Source organism: Gossypium arboreum, chromosome 7 (genome assembly GCF_025698485.1).
Source record: "Gossypium arboreum isolate Shixiya-1 chromosome 7, ASM2569848v2, whole genome shotgun sequence".
NCBI classification, from domain to species: Eukaryota; Viridiplantae; Streptophyta; class Magnoliopsida; order Malvales; family Malvaceae; genus Gossypium; species Gossypium arboreum.
Genome location: NC_069076.1, coordinates 100,289,354 through 100,305,299, shown reverse-complemented (window position 1 = coordinate 100,305,299; position 15,946 = coordinate 100,289,354). Strand labels below are relative to the sequence as shown.

General features: G+C 27.9%; 2 long non-coding RNA genes across 2 annotated transcripts; both read right to left on the bottom strand.

Moving 5' to 3' along the window:
- Positions 1–10,447: 10,447 nt before the first annotated feature.
- Positions 10,448–12,049, bottom strand: LOC128295093 (uncharacterized). Its single transcript, XR_008285403.1, has 2 exons — positions 11,881–12,049; positions 10,448–10,697 (listed from the first exon to the last, which is right to left on the bottom strand). It is a non-coding gene; the product is annotated as an uncharacterized LOC128295093 (long non-coding RNA).
- Positions 12,050–14,426: 2,377 nt separating this feature from the next.
- LOC128295452 (uncharacterized) lies at positions 14,427–15,547 on the bottom strand. Its single transcript, XR_008285882.1, has 2 exons — positions 15,092–15,547; positions 14,427–14,721 (listed from the first exon to the last, which is right to left on the bottom strand). It is a non-coding gene; the product is annotated as an uncharacterized LOC128295452 (long non-coding RNA).
- Between the last annotated feature and the right edge of the window lie 399 nt (positions 15,548–15,946).

Here is a 15,946-nt window from a genome sequence, read left to right as displayed (position 1 = left end):
TGGGCCTAAACATGCAAATTTAACCATTTTAATGTATATATATAATTTCACCATTAAGCTGTCTACTTGAGTCATTATTACTAAATTATTTATATCTTGAGCTACGAAACTCCAAATTAATATCCGTAAATTTTCCTTAAAACTAGACTCATATATCTTCTAACAATAAAATTTCCAGAATTTTTGGTCTAGTCATTTAGTACAGTTTATTCGTTAAATACTCCCCTGTTATTTCATTTGACAGTTCTGACCTCTCTCTACTAAAAATAAATTATCTCATTGTACAGAACTCAAACAAGGTTCTTGTTTATTTATTTTGAAAATAGATTCATTAAGGAGTTCACATATATAAATTACACTCCATAATAATTTTTGTACAATTTTTAATGATTTTCCAAATTTAAAACAGGGCATCTCGAAATCACCCCGAACCAGTCTTACAAAATTTCAAATATCTCTTGATTCATCAATTCATTGCTTACACTATTTATACTATAAGAAACTAGACTCAATAAGTTTTAATTACATATTTTTTTCATCCTCTAGTTCAATTTATACAATTTTTAGTGAATTTTCAAAGTCAGACCATTGCTACTTCCCAAAACTGTTTTGATGTAAAATGTTAATAACCAAATTTATAACACCAATTCACACCTTATTCCTATTCAAATTTCATTTAAACTCAAATTTAACTATTAAATTTTCAACATATTTTCTTAATTCCGAATTTTCCTCAATTTAGTCCCTAAAACACAAACTTATAGTTTACTTTGCAATTCAATCCTTATTTCATTTCTAACTTGAATTCCTATCAATTTAACCCCTAATTCATCTTTTTATTCAACATGAACAATATTTAGAAATCTAATAACTTTCAAAATATCAACTTAATTTCATCAAAACTTTGTTCTAAAGCTTTTAAAACATCAAAATTAAGAGAAAAGGACTAAATTTAGCTTACCAAATAAGTTTGAAGCTTCAAAATCTCAATTTTCCCTTTTTCTTTTCTTTCCCTTTTCTTCCCCTGTTTTTCGAATGCTCTCTGTTTCTTATTCTTCTTTGTTTCTTTTTATTCTTTTTCTTCATTTGTTTTATATACATATATATATAATATTATTTAATAATAATAGTTAATAATAATTTATAATTTATAATTCAATAATAATCTAGAGAAATCTTTAGATTTTTTTCTTTGTTTGCCGCCTCAACTATACTAAATGGTCTATTTTCCATTTTGGTCCTCTTCATTTTCTTTTAATCTACAATTTAACTTTCATCCTTTATTCAATTTAATCCTTTTTACTAATTACTCTAAATTAAGCTAAATTTACTTAATTAAAACCTAATTAAACACACTACTAGACTCATAAATATTTTTTTAATAATTATTTTCGAACTTATTTCACTAAGACAGAGGCCCGATAACACACTTTTCTGGTACCCACAGATTTTGGGTCGTTACAATCTCTCACCCGATATTGCATAAAAAATATATATTGTGCAACAACATTAAACTTTTACGAGATTTAACAAAAATATATCAAATAAATCGTAGGAAAGAACACAAAAAATTTACGAGAATTTACAAAAATATATTAGGTAGATTGTATGGAAATATATTAAATAGGTAGAGGAAATTATTAATGGTATATATTATATTTTAACTAATTTCTTATTCATGTAATGTATGGATTTATTTGTATGTATCAATTAAAATATGTTTATTTAAAAAATGTGTTACAACATTCTAAAATGCTAATATAGATAATATTATTAATTACCTCTAACTTAAGAATAATTATAAAACTAATAAAAGCGGAAGGGTTTATGTTGCAAATAACACTATTTATATTTTAGATTTAAATGTGTGTGATTTGTAAATATTTTAACTAGATCAACAATAAGAAAGAATTATATGAAATTGTGATTCCACGTTATTCTTATTCCTTTCAAATAGAAAATGACAAATCAAATGAGGAAAATGCTGAAATTATGAAAACTTTATTTAAGATAATTTATCCTTGCAATACATTAATTATTGTACGTATCAATTTATATGTAATAATTAAAAAAATTATAGACTTATGAACCATTAGATAAGTAATAAATAATAATCATGAATAAAATAGTTAAAATATGTCAATTGAGTCTTAGTTCGATTGGTATGAATATTGTTGTCAATATAGGAGGATGTGGGTTCGAGTGTGTTGAAGCGCGTTATACTCTTATTTATGGGTTGGGAACGGACTATAGGTAATTCTAAATATTGTGTCAAAAAGAATAAATATAAGTAGACCCTTAATAACGAGATTATTAATAATTACAATATACTATTGATTTTTTTAATGTCATATTTTGCTGTTAACAATCGCAATATGTTTTTGTTTATTAAGCTTCAAGCTCTCTTAGGGTGCGTTTTGTAATACTTTTAAGAAGTTTTTTTTTTTTAGATAAAAACATTCCTATATAATTTATTTTTTTAGAAAAAATGTACTTCTCTCAAGTAAAAAAGTAACGAAAAAGTACCTTTTTTTTTATAAGCTAAAAAATTTAACTTCTCCCTAAAAGTGTTTTTTTTCTCCCAAAAATACTTTTGAGAAATATTGTTAAACTAAGCCTTAATATGGTATCCACCATGGGTTTAATGAATGAAGATGTTGTCCATTTCTAAGAGTTCGAAAAAATTGTTGTTACATCTTCTCGCACCCTAAACTGTCTTCTGCTATCTCCCTCAAACCTTTGCCTCTTATTACTTTAAAAAAGAAATTGACAAGGTTATATCAAAACCAATTTAACTTCGATTTGTTATTGCATTTATTTAGTTTTAAGTTTTGAAATCAAATATGTTATGCAATTTATGATAAAAATTTGAAATATTTATTGTATCTTCATTTAAAGTAATTCAATAAACAATTATTGCATTTGTGCCGATAATGAAAAAGATAAATTTGTGTATAGAAATAGTGATGACTCAAAGAATGTGACCACTAATAAAAAACAAGAGATAGAAACATGGGGCATAGGGAATATTGAATGAAGCTCTTGTATTTGTGATGGCTATAGGGAATATTGAATTTCATTTTGCTACCTCAAGAGGTAAGATTCCATAACCTTGGTCCCTCATCACCTCTTTATATTATGGGATTCTCTTTTTTTAAGTCAGAATTTCATATTCATAATAATTTAAGATTTTGTTTATTGATTTAAAATTTTACTCATTTAATTATTACAAAAAAATACTTTTTTATTGAAATAAGTATTTAGTACATTAATAGTGTATTTTTTATTCTACAAATAATCTTAACAAATTAATATTCTTTTTTAATATTTATTGTAGTTCTATAAGATATTTGTCAACTCCCTACTCATGGAATCTAAAAACTCCAACAGTAATGTATTAAATAATTTCATTAAAACAAATTACTCATTATATGTATTTTTGAAAATTATTTATTCATTTAGTATTATTAGTCCAACACACATAATATATATATATTTATATATATTATGTTTTGAAGAAGGATCTACTTATTCTAGTGTAAAATTAAAGTGATTTTACATCATTTTATACCAACTTCCATATATAATGCTCCACTCATATACATCATACATGTCAAATTGGCACTTTTTTTATGTAAAATTATATATTAATATGGACAAAACTTTAGATAGACATGATAGAGACCTTGAATGGATTAAAAATTTACATGCATGACGAACATAATATCATGATGAATTTATAAGTTAAATTATGTCAATTGATATTGTCACTATTGTCAATATAGGACAACATGAGTTCGAGTGTCTTTGAAACGCATTATACTCTTATTTATAAGTTGAGGAAGAACTATTGATAATTTTAAGTATTGTGTCAAAAGAATATATATATAATCAAAATTTATAATAAAATCGTTAAAAAATTAAATTATTAAAATATTAATCGTATAAAAATTACAAAATAATATAAAAGCATTACCAATAATATCTCTACTCTATTTTTTTCCATCATCGATATATTATGTTTCAAGTTTGACTCTTATCCTTTATTTAATTAAAAATAATAATAATTTTATAATAATTTCTTTTAATTTTAAATTTTAAAAATTCTCCCAGTAAATTCAATGATACAAATTCAATTAGTATACATACTCTGTTTAATTTTGTTTAATTGTTTTCAAGCAGAAATTCTACTTCCATCTTCAACAAACCTCTGAAAAAACCAAAGGCAAAAATTGTACTGATAAGAATTTCTATAAGCTAAAAACGGAATATTATTATATAATTCTTTGAGGTTACGAAGCTCCCGCAACGTTAAAAGCATGGCATCCAATAACGCGAAACACAATCGCGATTTCATTATATCCAGTTACATATCCTAAAAGAGTAAATTCAAATTCCGATCATTCAATTGGAATCGGAATCGTCTTGTTTAGGAACCAAAATCAAGGAAGAAAACGAGTTTCGCGGCAACTTAACTCGCTGATCGCCTGGATTTTGAACGTCAATACTAGTACTACCGACCTTTTCGCCTTGCCTCCTCCTCATCGAAACGCTAGTCTTGTTGTTGCGGCGGTGAACAACCGGAGTTCCGGGCTGCCGCTGCTTACCGTCATTATTACCATCAACAACAACCTCTCTCTTTTGGATCGGCACCGTGGAGGGAGGAGTAGAGTCGAGGACAGGAGCAGGCTGTGGCGGACGAGGGTAGAAGAAATCTGTGGGGAAAAAATTATACTGAAGACCAGCCATGTGAAATTGTATTTGAAGGAAGGAAAGAGAGAGACTTTAAGCTTGAATTTGCTTAATTATTTTGATGCAAGGAAGTATGTATTTATAAGGGGGGAAGGGAAGGAGGCGGTTAGTTACTTCGACTTGGCTTGGGATTCAAGTTTGGCTCGGATTTGTATAGAATATTAGGGGTTTTTAGTAGTTTAATTCAGTAACTAAATTATCAGTAACTAAATTAATTAATTTTTTTAAATTCTTAATCGTTAATTAAATCTTTTTTTAAAAAAATTAACCAGATCAAATTTTTTCGTTTAATTTAGTCATTAGTCAATTAACTGAAATCTATATTTTTTATTATAAAACATAGAAAAATTAACAAAATTAACAGAATTTAATATATGTAAAATGTATATAAAAAATATAAATTTTGGTTAATTCAGTTAATTCGATTAATTAACCAATTTCAAACTTTATTAACCGAACTCCAACTGAATTAATTCGATTAACCAACTGATTAACAGAATCAATTTAGTTTCACCTGAAATTTGCACACTCCTATAAAATATCAACAGCACTTATTTATATATAACTCTCAAATTTTACTTATAATTAATTAATTCAAATTTATTTAAGATTTCTCTTATTATTTTCTTAAAATACTTTGATTTAATCTTATGTTTTATTTAATTTAGACAAGGTTTTTAGATATTACAAGCAGGTTGGAATGTAACGGTGTTCTATAGAGTATAATAAAATAAATTAAAATATTTATTATTATTTTATACACGGCTAGTAAAGTAAAAAAATTCTACAAGTAGGTCCAAAATGATGCCATTTATTTTTAGGGTGTAATAAAAATATTTAAATAATTAAAAAGGATATTTGATATCATCTAAAACTCGATTGTAGAGATTTTTTTACTCTACTGACAGTGGATAGAATAATTACCCTTAAATAACATATAGAAACAACATGACACTTGGTCACAATTTCAACTTTGAAATTTAAAACTCCACAAGTTATGTATCGAATTATTATTCATTTAATATTGGCTAAAATAATATGCATGTTCTTGTACCCTTTGTATATTTGGAAGTTAGTCCTTTATTTTTATTTTTGGGGAATTTAGTCCTTCAACTTTTTAGATTTTAAACTTCAACTCTAATTGTTAATACCATTAAAAACATTTTGTTAATTTTGTTGGTGTGTTATTTTAAAATTAAAAAAATACTCACTTAGTTACCATGTAACAAAAAAATAATGTTTTAATGACCCTAAGTTGAGCAGAATAATTTTTACTATATTAACAATCAGACTTGTATTTTTAAATCTAAAATTAAAGGGACTAAAGTCCAAATATGTAAAAAGTACAAAGACCTAGAACATATTTTAACCTTTAATATTCAGCAACTATATATATTGTTATTAAGGAGTATCTAGTTTGAGACTTATCAAACTTAATTATTTAAGTAGCTCTTTGAGTCCCATAATGTGCGTAAATATAATTATGTTATTTGATAAAATAAGATATTATATTAATTCATTTCGATTAAAATTTAAATATGTATTTTAAAATTTTAGACATAATCTATTTCAAATATGGTATTTCTAATAAAATAAAAATCAAGAAATTAAAATTATTATCAAAGTCATTTAAAATAACAGTTTGAGTAAAATGAAAGGTTTTAATCATCTATTAAATACAACCTTATTCAATTTATAAACATATTTAATTTTTCACGCAAATTAAATTTCTAAACATAAAATATTATTTAAACCCATAAAATATCATAGATACACTTACATTGAACAAGCAACCTTATTCTCGTACACTAATCGGCTGATGGCCACAGGCTTTGACTTTTCTTTGCTGCACATTATTATTGTGGCTTTCATTCTCTTTTTCTTATTTAATAGAAACAATTAGTAACAATTAATAGAGGGATGTTTCAGTAAAAAGATAAGTAAAATTCAATGAAAGGTCCCTGTACTATGTATTTTTGTGAAGTTAGTCCGTATACTATAATTTCGTCATTTTTATATCTCTACTTATTGAAATGAGTATTTTCAATGCTAAACTTTTTCTACGAATATCGATAAATTATTTACGTGACTTATTTATAAAGGAAAGACTGAACTCCTTCTAGAGAAGTTTTTGAAGCATGATTTATTTAGAGCCTACGGACCCTTTAATAAGTCAGTATTGTCTCTGAGTTTGATCGGAGTTTTGTCTTCCGAATCTGTTGTGAGCCTGAACTTGAGGTGGGATTCGAGGAGTAGGAGTGCCTCGTTGGATTGGGTCATGTGTGACATATGGATCACCTATCAAAGGAGACATGTGTCTCACGCTCAGTAAGGTTTGAATCATTGACCTACAAGATATAGGTCATCTTTAGAGGAATATATACCACTTAATCTAGTCAACTCTAAATAAATAACACTTAGAAGTCTTATTCAGAAAGTATCCGTCCTCCCCTCAACAACATTAACATTTTTTTGAGCAAATGGACAAATATTATACAATTTTTTTAATGTGTAAAAAATGTGTTTAATTATACAAAAATGTCCTATCATCCCATGTTTAAAGAAAAATAAACCACATTAAATTATTTGACAGAACTAATAAAAAAAAACATTTCAAAAAATAAAGATATTGTAAATGACCAAATCATCATAAACGGACTAAATTTGTAAAAAAAATATAAAGTGCGAAGACTCTATAAAGAATTTAACCTAAAAGAGAAGTAGAAAACAGTAGAAGGATGTGGGAGCTGTCTGCCGGTCCAGCACGTTTGGTGGAGCACAACAACCTCACGAAAAGACCATTAGATTGAGGAAGGTCTAGGCAAAGTTATGATCCATTAATTCTTAGTCAACTTTGGACTCAAATTTGAATGGTCAAGAAATTTGGTAAGTGTGAAATACTTTTTTTGTGGTACAAATCACGGGGGAATTCAAAAATTATTTTAGGACTAAAATTGAATAATAAACTTTTGAGATGTTAAATATAAATTTTTTAAATTTTGTTCAAAGTGTAAATTTCTTTGTATTAATTTATAAGGGACTAGAATTAAAAATTTTTAAATTTTGGGGCCAAGGTCTACCTGTCCCTATATCCACCCTAATCAAGTATCGTGGGCATAGAGATAAACATCCTTAACAAATGGGCCAGATGTTGGGATTCTGATAAGTGTGATGTCCAAGGGCAAATTTAAAAATTATATTAGAACAAGAATTAAATTATAAATTTTAAGATGTTAAATGTAAGTTTTATCACGTATTAATTTATGATTTCATACTTTTTAAACATGATTAAATATGATATTTTTATTTATTTTTTGAGACTAAAGTGTAACTTTTCTCTCTATTAATTTATAATTTAATCATTTATTCCGATTTGGGAGGTGGCCCTTGCATCCACCCTTGATTACATATCACTATTCAGAGCAAATTATTGTTGCATACACATATATCACTAATTGATAATTTTTGCGATTTGATCTTACAAACATGGGTGCAAGGATAAACATCCTTGACAAATGGGCTAAACGTTAGAGTTCTTATAAATATGAAATATTGTTCAACTTAAAATAAAAAAATAATTCCTTTTATAAATTATTGGTAAAAAATTTAAATCTCTTAAATATAATTTGGAGTATGATCATGTAAAAAATAAATAAATGAAGATGTTAGATAAATTTTAACACCTGTAAAATAAAAAAAAAAACTTCATTTTCAATTCATTGGAGGCAAATAATAGATTAAAATATTCTATGTAATTTTGTAAATTTATACTTTAATTTTTATATTTTTATTTTTGGGAATTTAGTTTTTCTACTTTTCATATTTTAAAGTTTCGTTCAATAGTTCAAATTGTTTTATTAAATCCAAGTTCATTATAACGTCATTTTTAGTTACATTGCTACCAAGTAAATATTTATTTTATTTTAAAATGTTACACCAACAAATTTAACTAAAAGAAATAACAATATTAACACTTAGACCTAAACTTTAAAATATAAAAAGTAAAAATTTAAATTCTTAAAATAAAAATATAAAATTAAATTCTAACTTTATGAAAAATATAAAATTTATGAGATATTTTAACTAAATAATATTATTTGTTTAATTTTTTATTTAAACAAGAAAGTATTGATTTTGTGTGTGAAAGAGAAACATCATGCACCTACTACTATGAAAAGTTTTGGTATCACTTTAAAGTGAAAAGACGAAGGGTGGGTTTGGGGCGGCGGTGCGGTACGTTTAGTTTACTTTTTATCTCACGCTACAGTATCGTTATAGTATCTAATCTAACTGCCACCGCTATTTTTACACTAACCGCAGGTAAACGCACCGCTCATCCAAACTCACCCGAAGTCAAATTTGATTAGGAGATTGAGTTTGTACATTAGTAGAAAGGCTGAGGGACAATGAGTTATGTGACTTTGGCTTGATTAAGGCCATGATTTTGCGCATCTTATCGCCCGGGCTTAAAAGAGAATGTTGTTCTAAGTGGACGTACTTTCAAGATAATAAAAAGTCTATTTAGACTTAATTAAATCATATTAATAGAATTTTATGAAACTTGTCTGTGATTATCCATTACGCATCCACCTTGATCCTCTCCACTATGTGTTAGTTTTGTCTAATTCTTTTATTTTCTTTGTCTGTTATGCTTTGTACTAGTTTAATTCTATATAATATTTTTTTATACTATACTGGGGGTAAGGGATGGGGTAACATGGTTCGAACCTCTGTCAAACAAATGTTTGACAAAAATTTTAACCATCGTTCCATACAAGTTAAGACATATATTTGTATTTGTAATGTACTTGTGAATGTATTGTATTTGTAATAGTTAAACTTTCAAAAAAATTGGTTAAAATATGCTATAAGTTATTGTACTCTTCGTAAATTTGGAATTTATTCGATGTGCTTTTATTTTTAGAAATTTAGTTTCTCTACTTTCTTAGGTTTCAAAATTATGCCCAATTGTTAACATATTAAAATTATTTTGTTAAATTCAAATTCATTATAACATCATTTTTGTAATGCCCCCACGCCCGAAACCATCACCGGAGTCAAGCTTGAGGTGTTACTAAACTTATCTTACCTTTTAAACAACTCTAAATCACTTATTTTAATTTTCGGAATAAACTATTTTTCTGCGTCATGGTTACTTAAAAATTCATTTCTCGAGTTTCAAAACTTGAAATTAAGATCCGTAAATTTTTCATGAAACTAGACTCATATATATATCTACTAATTTTTTCTAGAATTTTTACTTAGCCAATTAGTACAGTTTATTAGTTAAAGTTTCCCTGTTTCAAAACTCGACTGCACTGACCTCTTCTTACTACGAACCATTTTTCTTCCTGTACAAAATTCATATGACTAAGTCGTTTGTTTCTCTCAAAACTAGATTCAACAAGCATTCTAAACATATAAATTATACCTTCTAATTAGTTTTTACAATTTATGGTGAATTTCCAAAGTTGAAACAGGGGATCCAGAAATTGCTCTGACCCTGTTTCACTAAAACTCAGATATATCATAAAATATAATACTTTTACCTGTTTTTCTTATTCCATAAGAAAATATACATAATAAGCTTTAATTTAATATATTATTCATCTTCAAACTATGTTTCTACAATTTTAGTGATTTTCAAAGTTACATCATTTCTGTTACTTGAATCTGTTTTTAGGTTACTTTCACATTTTCATAATTTTCATGTGATAATCATCATTCAATCATACATATTAATAAACATGTATATCATCAGCTATTTTCTTAGCTAATCACTAGCAAGTATTTACACATCATTCATTATTCATATTATACCAAAAGTAGCTAAGTTTCTATACATGCCATACCCAAAACAAAACGTCTAGTTATACCGAGTTATTTCTTTGATAGTGTGATCGGCCTCCGACATTTCCTTCGATTCCCGAGTGACTAGATAAGTACTATAAGAAGAAGAAAATAAAGAGATTAAGCACTAGGCTTAGCAAGCTTACAAGCAAATAAATCACAACATTCAACATAATGGATAATTATGCATAATATCATCTAACATCATAAATTTCTTTACTTCTCAATTTCTATCTTCTTCTTTATTCCTTACCTTCTTTCTTACCTGACCTTTCCTTTTTCATAAGTATAATCTACTTTTCCTTTGCTGTTAATTCACTGTAATTTAACTCGTATCCTGACCCGTTGAACCACTCGGAATACTAAGGATACTAGGGTCGTTCCTGTCTATCAATATCCTGCCAATGCCATGTCTTTGACATGGACTTACATGAATTATTCTTGTCTCCAATGCCATATATAATATGGACTTACATGGCTCAATCCTGTCTCCAAAGCCATATTTCTAATATGGACTTACATGGCTCATTTCTGTTCTATCCTGTCAACCCTAATATCCTAACATTCCTAGGGTTCAACCGGGGCTTTCTAACACTTTTCCTCTGTCACTTCACCTTAAATTCGACTTTAAATATTTTCATAACATAATATATAAATGCTGAAATTGACAATAATAATGTAAAATAAAAGAATATTGCATTTATTTACTGTAAACTTACCTTGATACAAAATGTGACTAAACCTTACAATTTAGTCCTTTACTTTTTCTTTTCCTCGTTCTTCTTTGGATTCTTGATCTATAATATAAAATATTTCTACTCATTGGCATTTATTTGATTTCTATTTCACTTCACAATTTATGCTGTTCAAAATTCAAAATTGCACTTTTACCCCAAAATTTACAGTTTTTACAATTTAGTCTCTGCTCAATTCACCCATCAATTGAACTAATTTTTTTCTAAATTAACACTTTTATTTTATCATTATAAACTATTTCACAGCCTTTGATATTCTGAATTTCAACACCAACATCTAATTCACAATTTTGCTCACAGTTAGGTCCTAAATACCATTTTCTATCAAAATGACTTAATAAAACAACCTTAATATGAAATTAGAACTTCAATTTCATAATAATTCATCATAAACTACCCTTACTCAGCCAGGGTAACTTCCAATTTCACCCACCAAATCAAAAACTAATGAATTAGATGATTGGACCTAATTGTAAAAGTCACAAAACATAAAATTACTAAGAAATAGTAAAATTGAACTTACATGGTGCAAAAATATGAAAAACCAGCATAGGAGACCTGCTACGGCGTTTCTGGCTGAGAAAGATGAAGAAATGTCTAGATTTTCAATTACATCATTTTTTTAACTATTAACTTTTATGCTAATTCCAATTTTGTCCCTTGTTCACATTGTTTTCTTGCTTATTTCATACCCAAACCGTCCAGCCATTAACCTTTGGGTCTAATTGCTCTTTAAATCCATCTTTTAAATACTTAAGTTATTTACTCACAATTTAACAAATTTTGAGCTATTTTCATTTAGTCCTTTTAATTAATTAGCTATCCAAACATCAAAATTTTCTAATGAAACTTTAATACTAACTCAATGACACTTCATAAATATTTATAAAATATTTATATCTCGATTTTAAATTCGAGGTCTCGATACCTCGTTTTTGACCCGTCTGACCTAATAAATTATTTTAATTCACTAATTTCACCATTTCACAAATTCTTCTAAATTCTTACTTGACTCATAAATATTAAGTTACTATCTTGTTCAATCTTATTTGTCCGATTTAGTGATCTCAAATCACCATTTTTGACACCACTGAAAATTAGGCCGTTACATTCTACCTCGGATTTGTGGTTTCGCAACCACTGTTCCGTTTAGGCCCTATTTCGGGATGTTACAATTTTTTTAGCTACAGGCTACCAAGTGAGCATTTTTTTTAAACTGTCATACCAACAAATTTAACAAAAAATTTAATAGTACTAATAATTGAATTTGAATTTTGAAATTTAAGAAGTAGAGTGATTGAATTCCAATAAATAAAATTATAGACTAAATTTCATACTTGTGAATAATATTGGGACTTATGACATATTTTAATAAAAATTCTTTTAAAATTTTCTAAATTATCCTTAAATTTCTAAACCCATAATTAATTATATTTACTTGAGAAGAATATTATGTGCCTAAATCCGCTAACATATGATAATATAAACGATACATGTGTTTTCAATTCCATCATAAGTAATTGTACATGTGTGGATTTTAATCTAGATTATTTCTTATTCTTTATCTATCTTAGTGTTATAATAAATCCATTCTACTTTATAATTATTTAAAATGTATTTATTAGTTGTTTCTCTTGAGAAAAAAAAAAACCACTAGCACACCCATGCATCTTAGTTGGCTTTAGTTCACACAATTATATTCAATTGATTTAGTCAACAAAAGTCAAAAATTTTCACATTAACCATGCTTTTCAACAATATTTTCAATCAAACCAACACACATCCTCATTAATTCCTTATCAATTAATAAGAAATTTAGCTCATAACTGGAAACATCAACAGAGCAGATATATGTAATTAATTTAAAAATAATTTGATTTCAAATTATTATTATACTAAAAACGAAATAAATATATATTGTATTCAAGTTACAAACCAAAGTAAAGTGTTTAAAAATGCTCATAAACTCTTCTTCAAGTTGAAAGCTTGATTTCAACTTGAAAATCATCCTTTTGTTGTTGTATATAATTTGTTGAGTAATTTTTCGTCATGTCTAATTAAAGAGGATAGTTAAATATTTATATACATAGTTATTGTTCATGAAATTGATGTTCTTAGTAGACTTTATGCATGCTAGACACATGTATTGTTCTAGACTGCCTGTTAGACATCGTGGCCCCCACATGTGAATTCCTTGGATATATGCGAGGTGAGACTGCAAGCTCTCCTTGCCGACTTCGTACTGTAAGATTTGCACTCATCCATCTGGTGGGCCCTAGTTGAGTCGCAGGTAGGCGACTTAGGCCTTATTTAATTTTCGAGTTGGTGATCATAAGTACATAACAAATTTAATGTAAAATTTTATGTTTATATATTTATCAAATAATCACAATTGTCGTATTAACGTAATTTATATACGCATATGCAACAACATTCAAGATTTTTTAAAAAGTTGCATCTAATGGTAAGTTGACTTCCAAATTTAGTAGAAAGTTTTTTGGTTTTTTTAGCCGAAATTCATGAATTTTTCTAACATGCAAAGTCGTAACTTTTAAGAGGAGGCAATTATGTATTTATTGACCCACAACAAATAAATATTTCATATTAAAATTAGAGTGAAATATAGTATTACAAAACATTATTTCTTTCTTTTGAGTTTCTCTCAATCCATTAAGATTTAGAATAATTTGTATTCAAGTTTGTAACATAAAATTATTACATTTGAGATAAAAACATTGTATCTTAATAATACTGTTTTTCAATCATTTTATATATGGAAGAAAAGTAATAATAAAAAAAACAAAACAAACAACCATTAGGCTTAGGGGGCTTTGCCTCCTCCCAAGTTTTTAAAATTTTTATTTAACTCCTTCAAAAATTAATGCTAAAATTCACCATTGAAATTAACTCTTCTTAATATAGTTTCCTGAAAATGTTTTACCTTATATTTTGACATACCAGATCAGTATATTTACTCATTTGATATGAGTATTTGATATATATTCATTTTCAAAAGGCAAGCACCTTAGTCTAACTATATTTTGTTGCAATCTATGATGGGCCACACCGTTCAATGAAACCACCAATAATGGCCCATTTTAAATAGAATTTATCATTCAACCATGACCAGTAGATAATGACTTGACTTTGCATATTATATGTGTAAGGCCCAAATTTTGTCCGGGGCCCAATAAAATCAAACCCGAATTAAACCTAACCTATTACCCAGTTACAAGCCCAAACTTAATTTTGGCCCAACCTAATCCCATTACACTTGCCCAACCCAAACACAAAAAAAAAAACTAAAAAAAAATTAGCCACCAAAGTCTGTCACCACCCACACCTCCACTTGCTCCACTTGCACCTGCAAAAGAGAAAAAGGAGAAAAGACAGCAATAAATAATAATAAAATTTGTAAAAAAGGGATGGCTATAAGAAAGCCATTCGAAAATCAGGAAGAAAATGGGGGGGATTTTGGATTCTATCTTATTTTTTTCGGCTAAAAATAGAAGCCGAAAGAAATCATAAAAGAGGGGATCCCCATTCTTGTACGGAGGATTTCAGAAATAAAAGAAAAAAACACAAAGAAAAGGTGGATTTCCGATCGTATTCTCTTGGTTTTCATTTTGTTCTTTAGTTTCTTTTTTTATTTCTTTTTTATTTTTGTTTACAAATCTATTAAACGAAAGTGGGCATAAAAAAAAAAAAAAAAAGAGAGGAGAAGAGAGTCTTACCGGATCCACCCCGGGGTTGCGTCGCCGGAGTTTTCTTTTCCTTCGTTAGAATCAACGCAAGGAGAAGGTGGGGGATTATTTCTCCTTTGTTTTCTTCGGTATAGAGAGGCCTCACCATTGAATCTCCCTTTAAAAGTGCCAAAAACCCGGTTCTATGAAGCTTTGAACCACCGTTTACAATGGAAGCCACGGCGGGTTCACGATGATTTGGTGACAGTTCAAAAGGGGGAACGTAGAAAACCTAGCAGAGAAAAGAAGTTGAGGAGAAGGGGCTGCTCTCTTTATTTCTGCCGAATGAATAAAAGGGGTGAATGTTTTAAGAAAAAAAAAGTTTTTTTTTTAAAAAGGGATTTGGGTGTTCTAAAAGTTTTTTTTTTTTTTAAAAAGGGGTCACTGTTCTTTAATTTTAATTGCTTTTGGGGAAAGGAAAAAGATGGCCTGCGCATGGACAGTTGGTTCTGCGCATGTTCCCCTTAAATGGGTAATTTCCGCGGCCAGTCCTTCCTATTTTGTGTTACCTTTAATTTGTACCTATTATGTTTCTTTCATTTTTCTCCAAAAATTTGCACGCTGTTTCAGTTTGGTCCGCGCCTAGGCAGTGTTTTTGGTGATTTGGGTCATTTTCAATTTTGATCCCCGAGCATTTGTGCGTGTTTTATTTCGGCCCACAATTTTGTTTAAATGATTAGTTTTGTTTATAAATTATCCCTTTGGTTTTGTTGTGCTTACAATGAAGTTTTTTTTTCCTTAAGAAATAAGGGCATATTATTTTAGCATATAATATTGTATTGTTTTGATGATTTCGTTGTTTTTTTTATGTGTATATTTTTTTTCTTTTCTTTTCAAATACTTTCG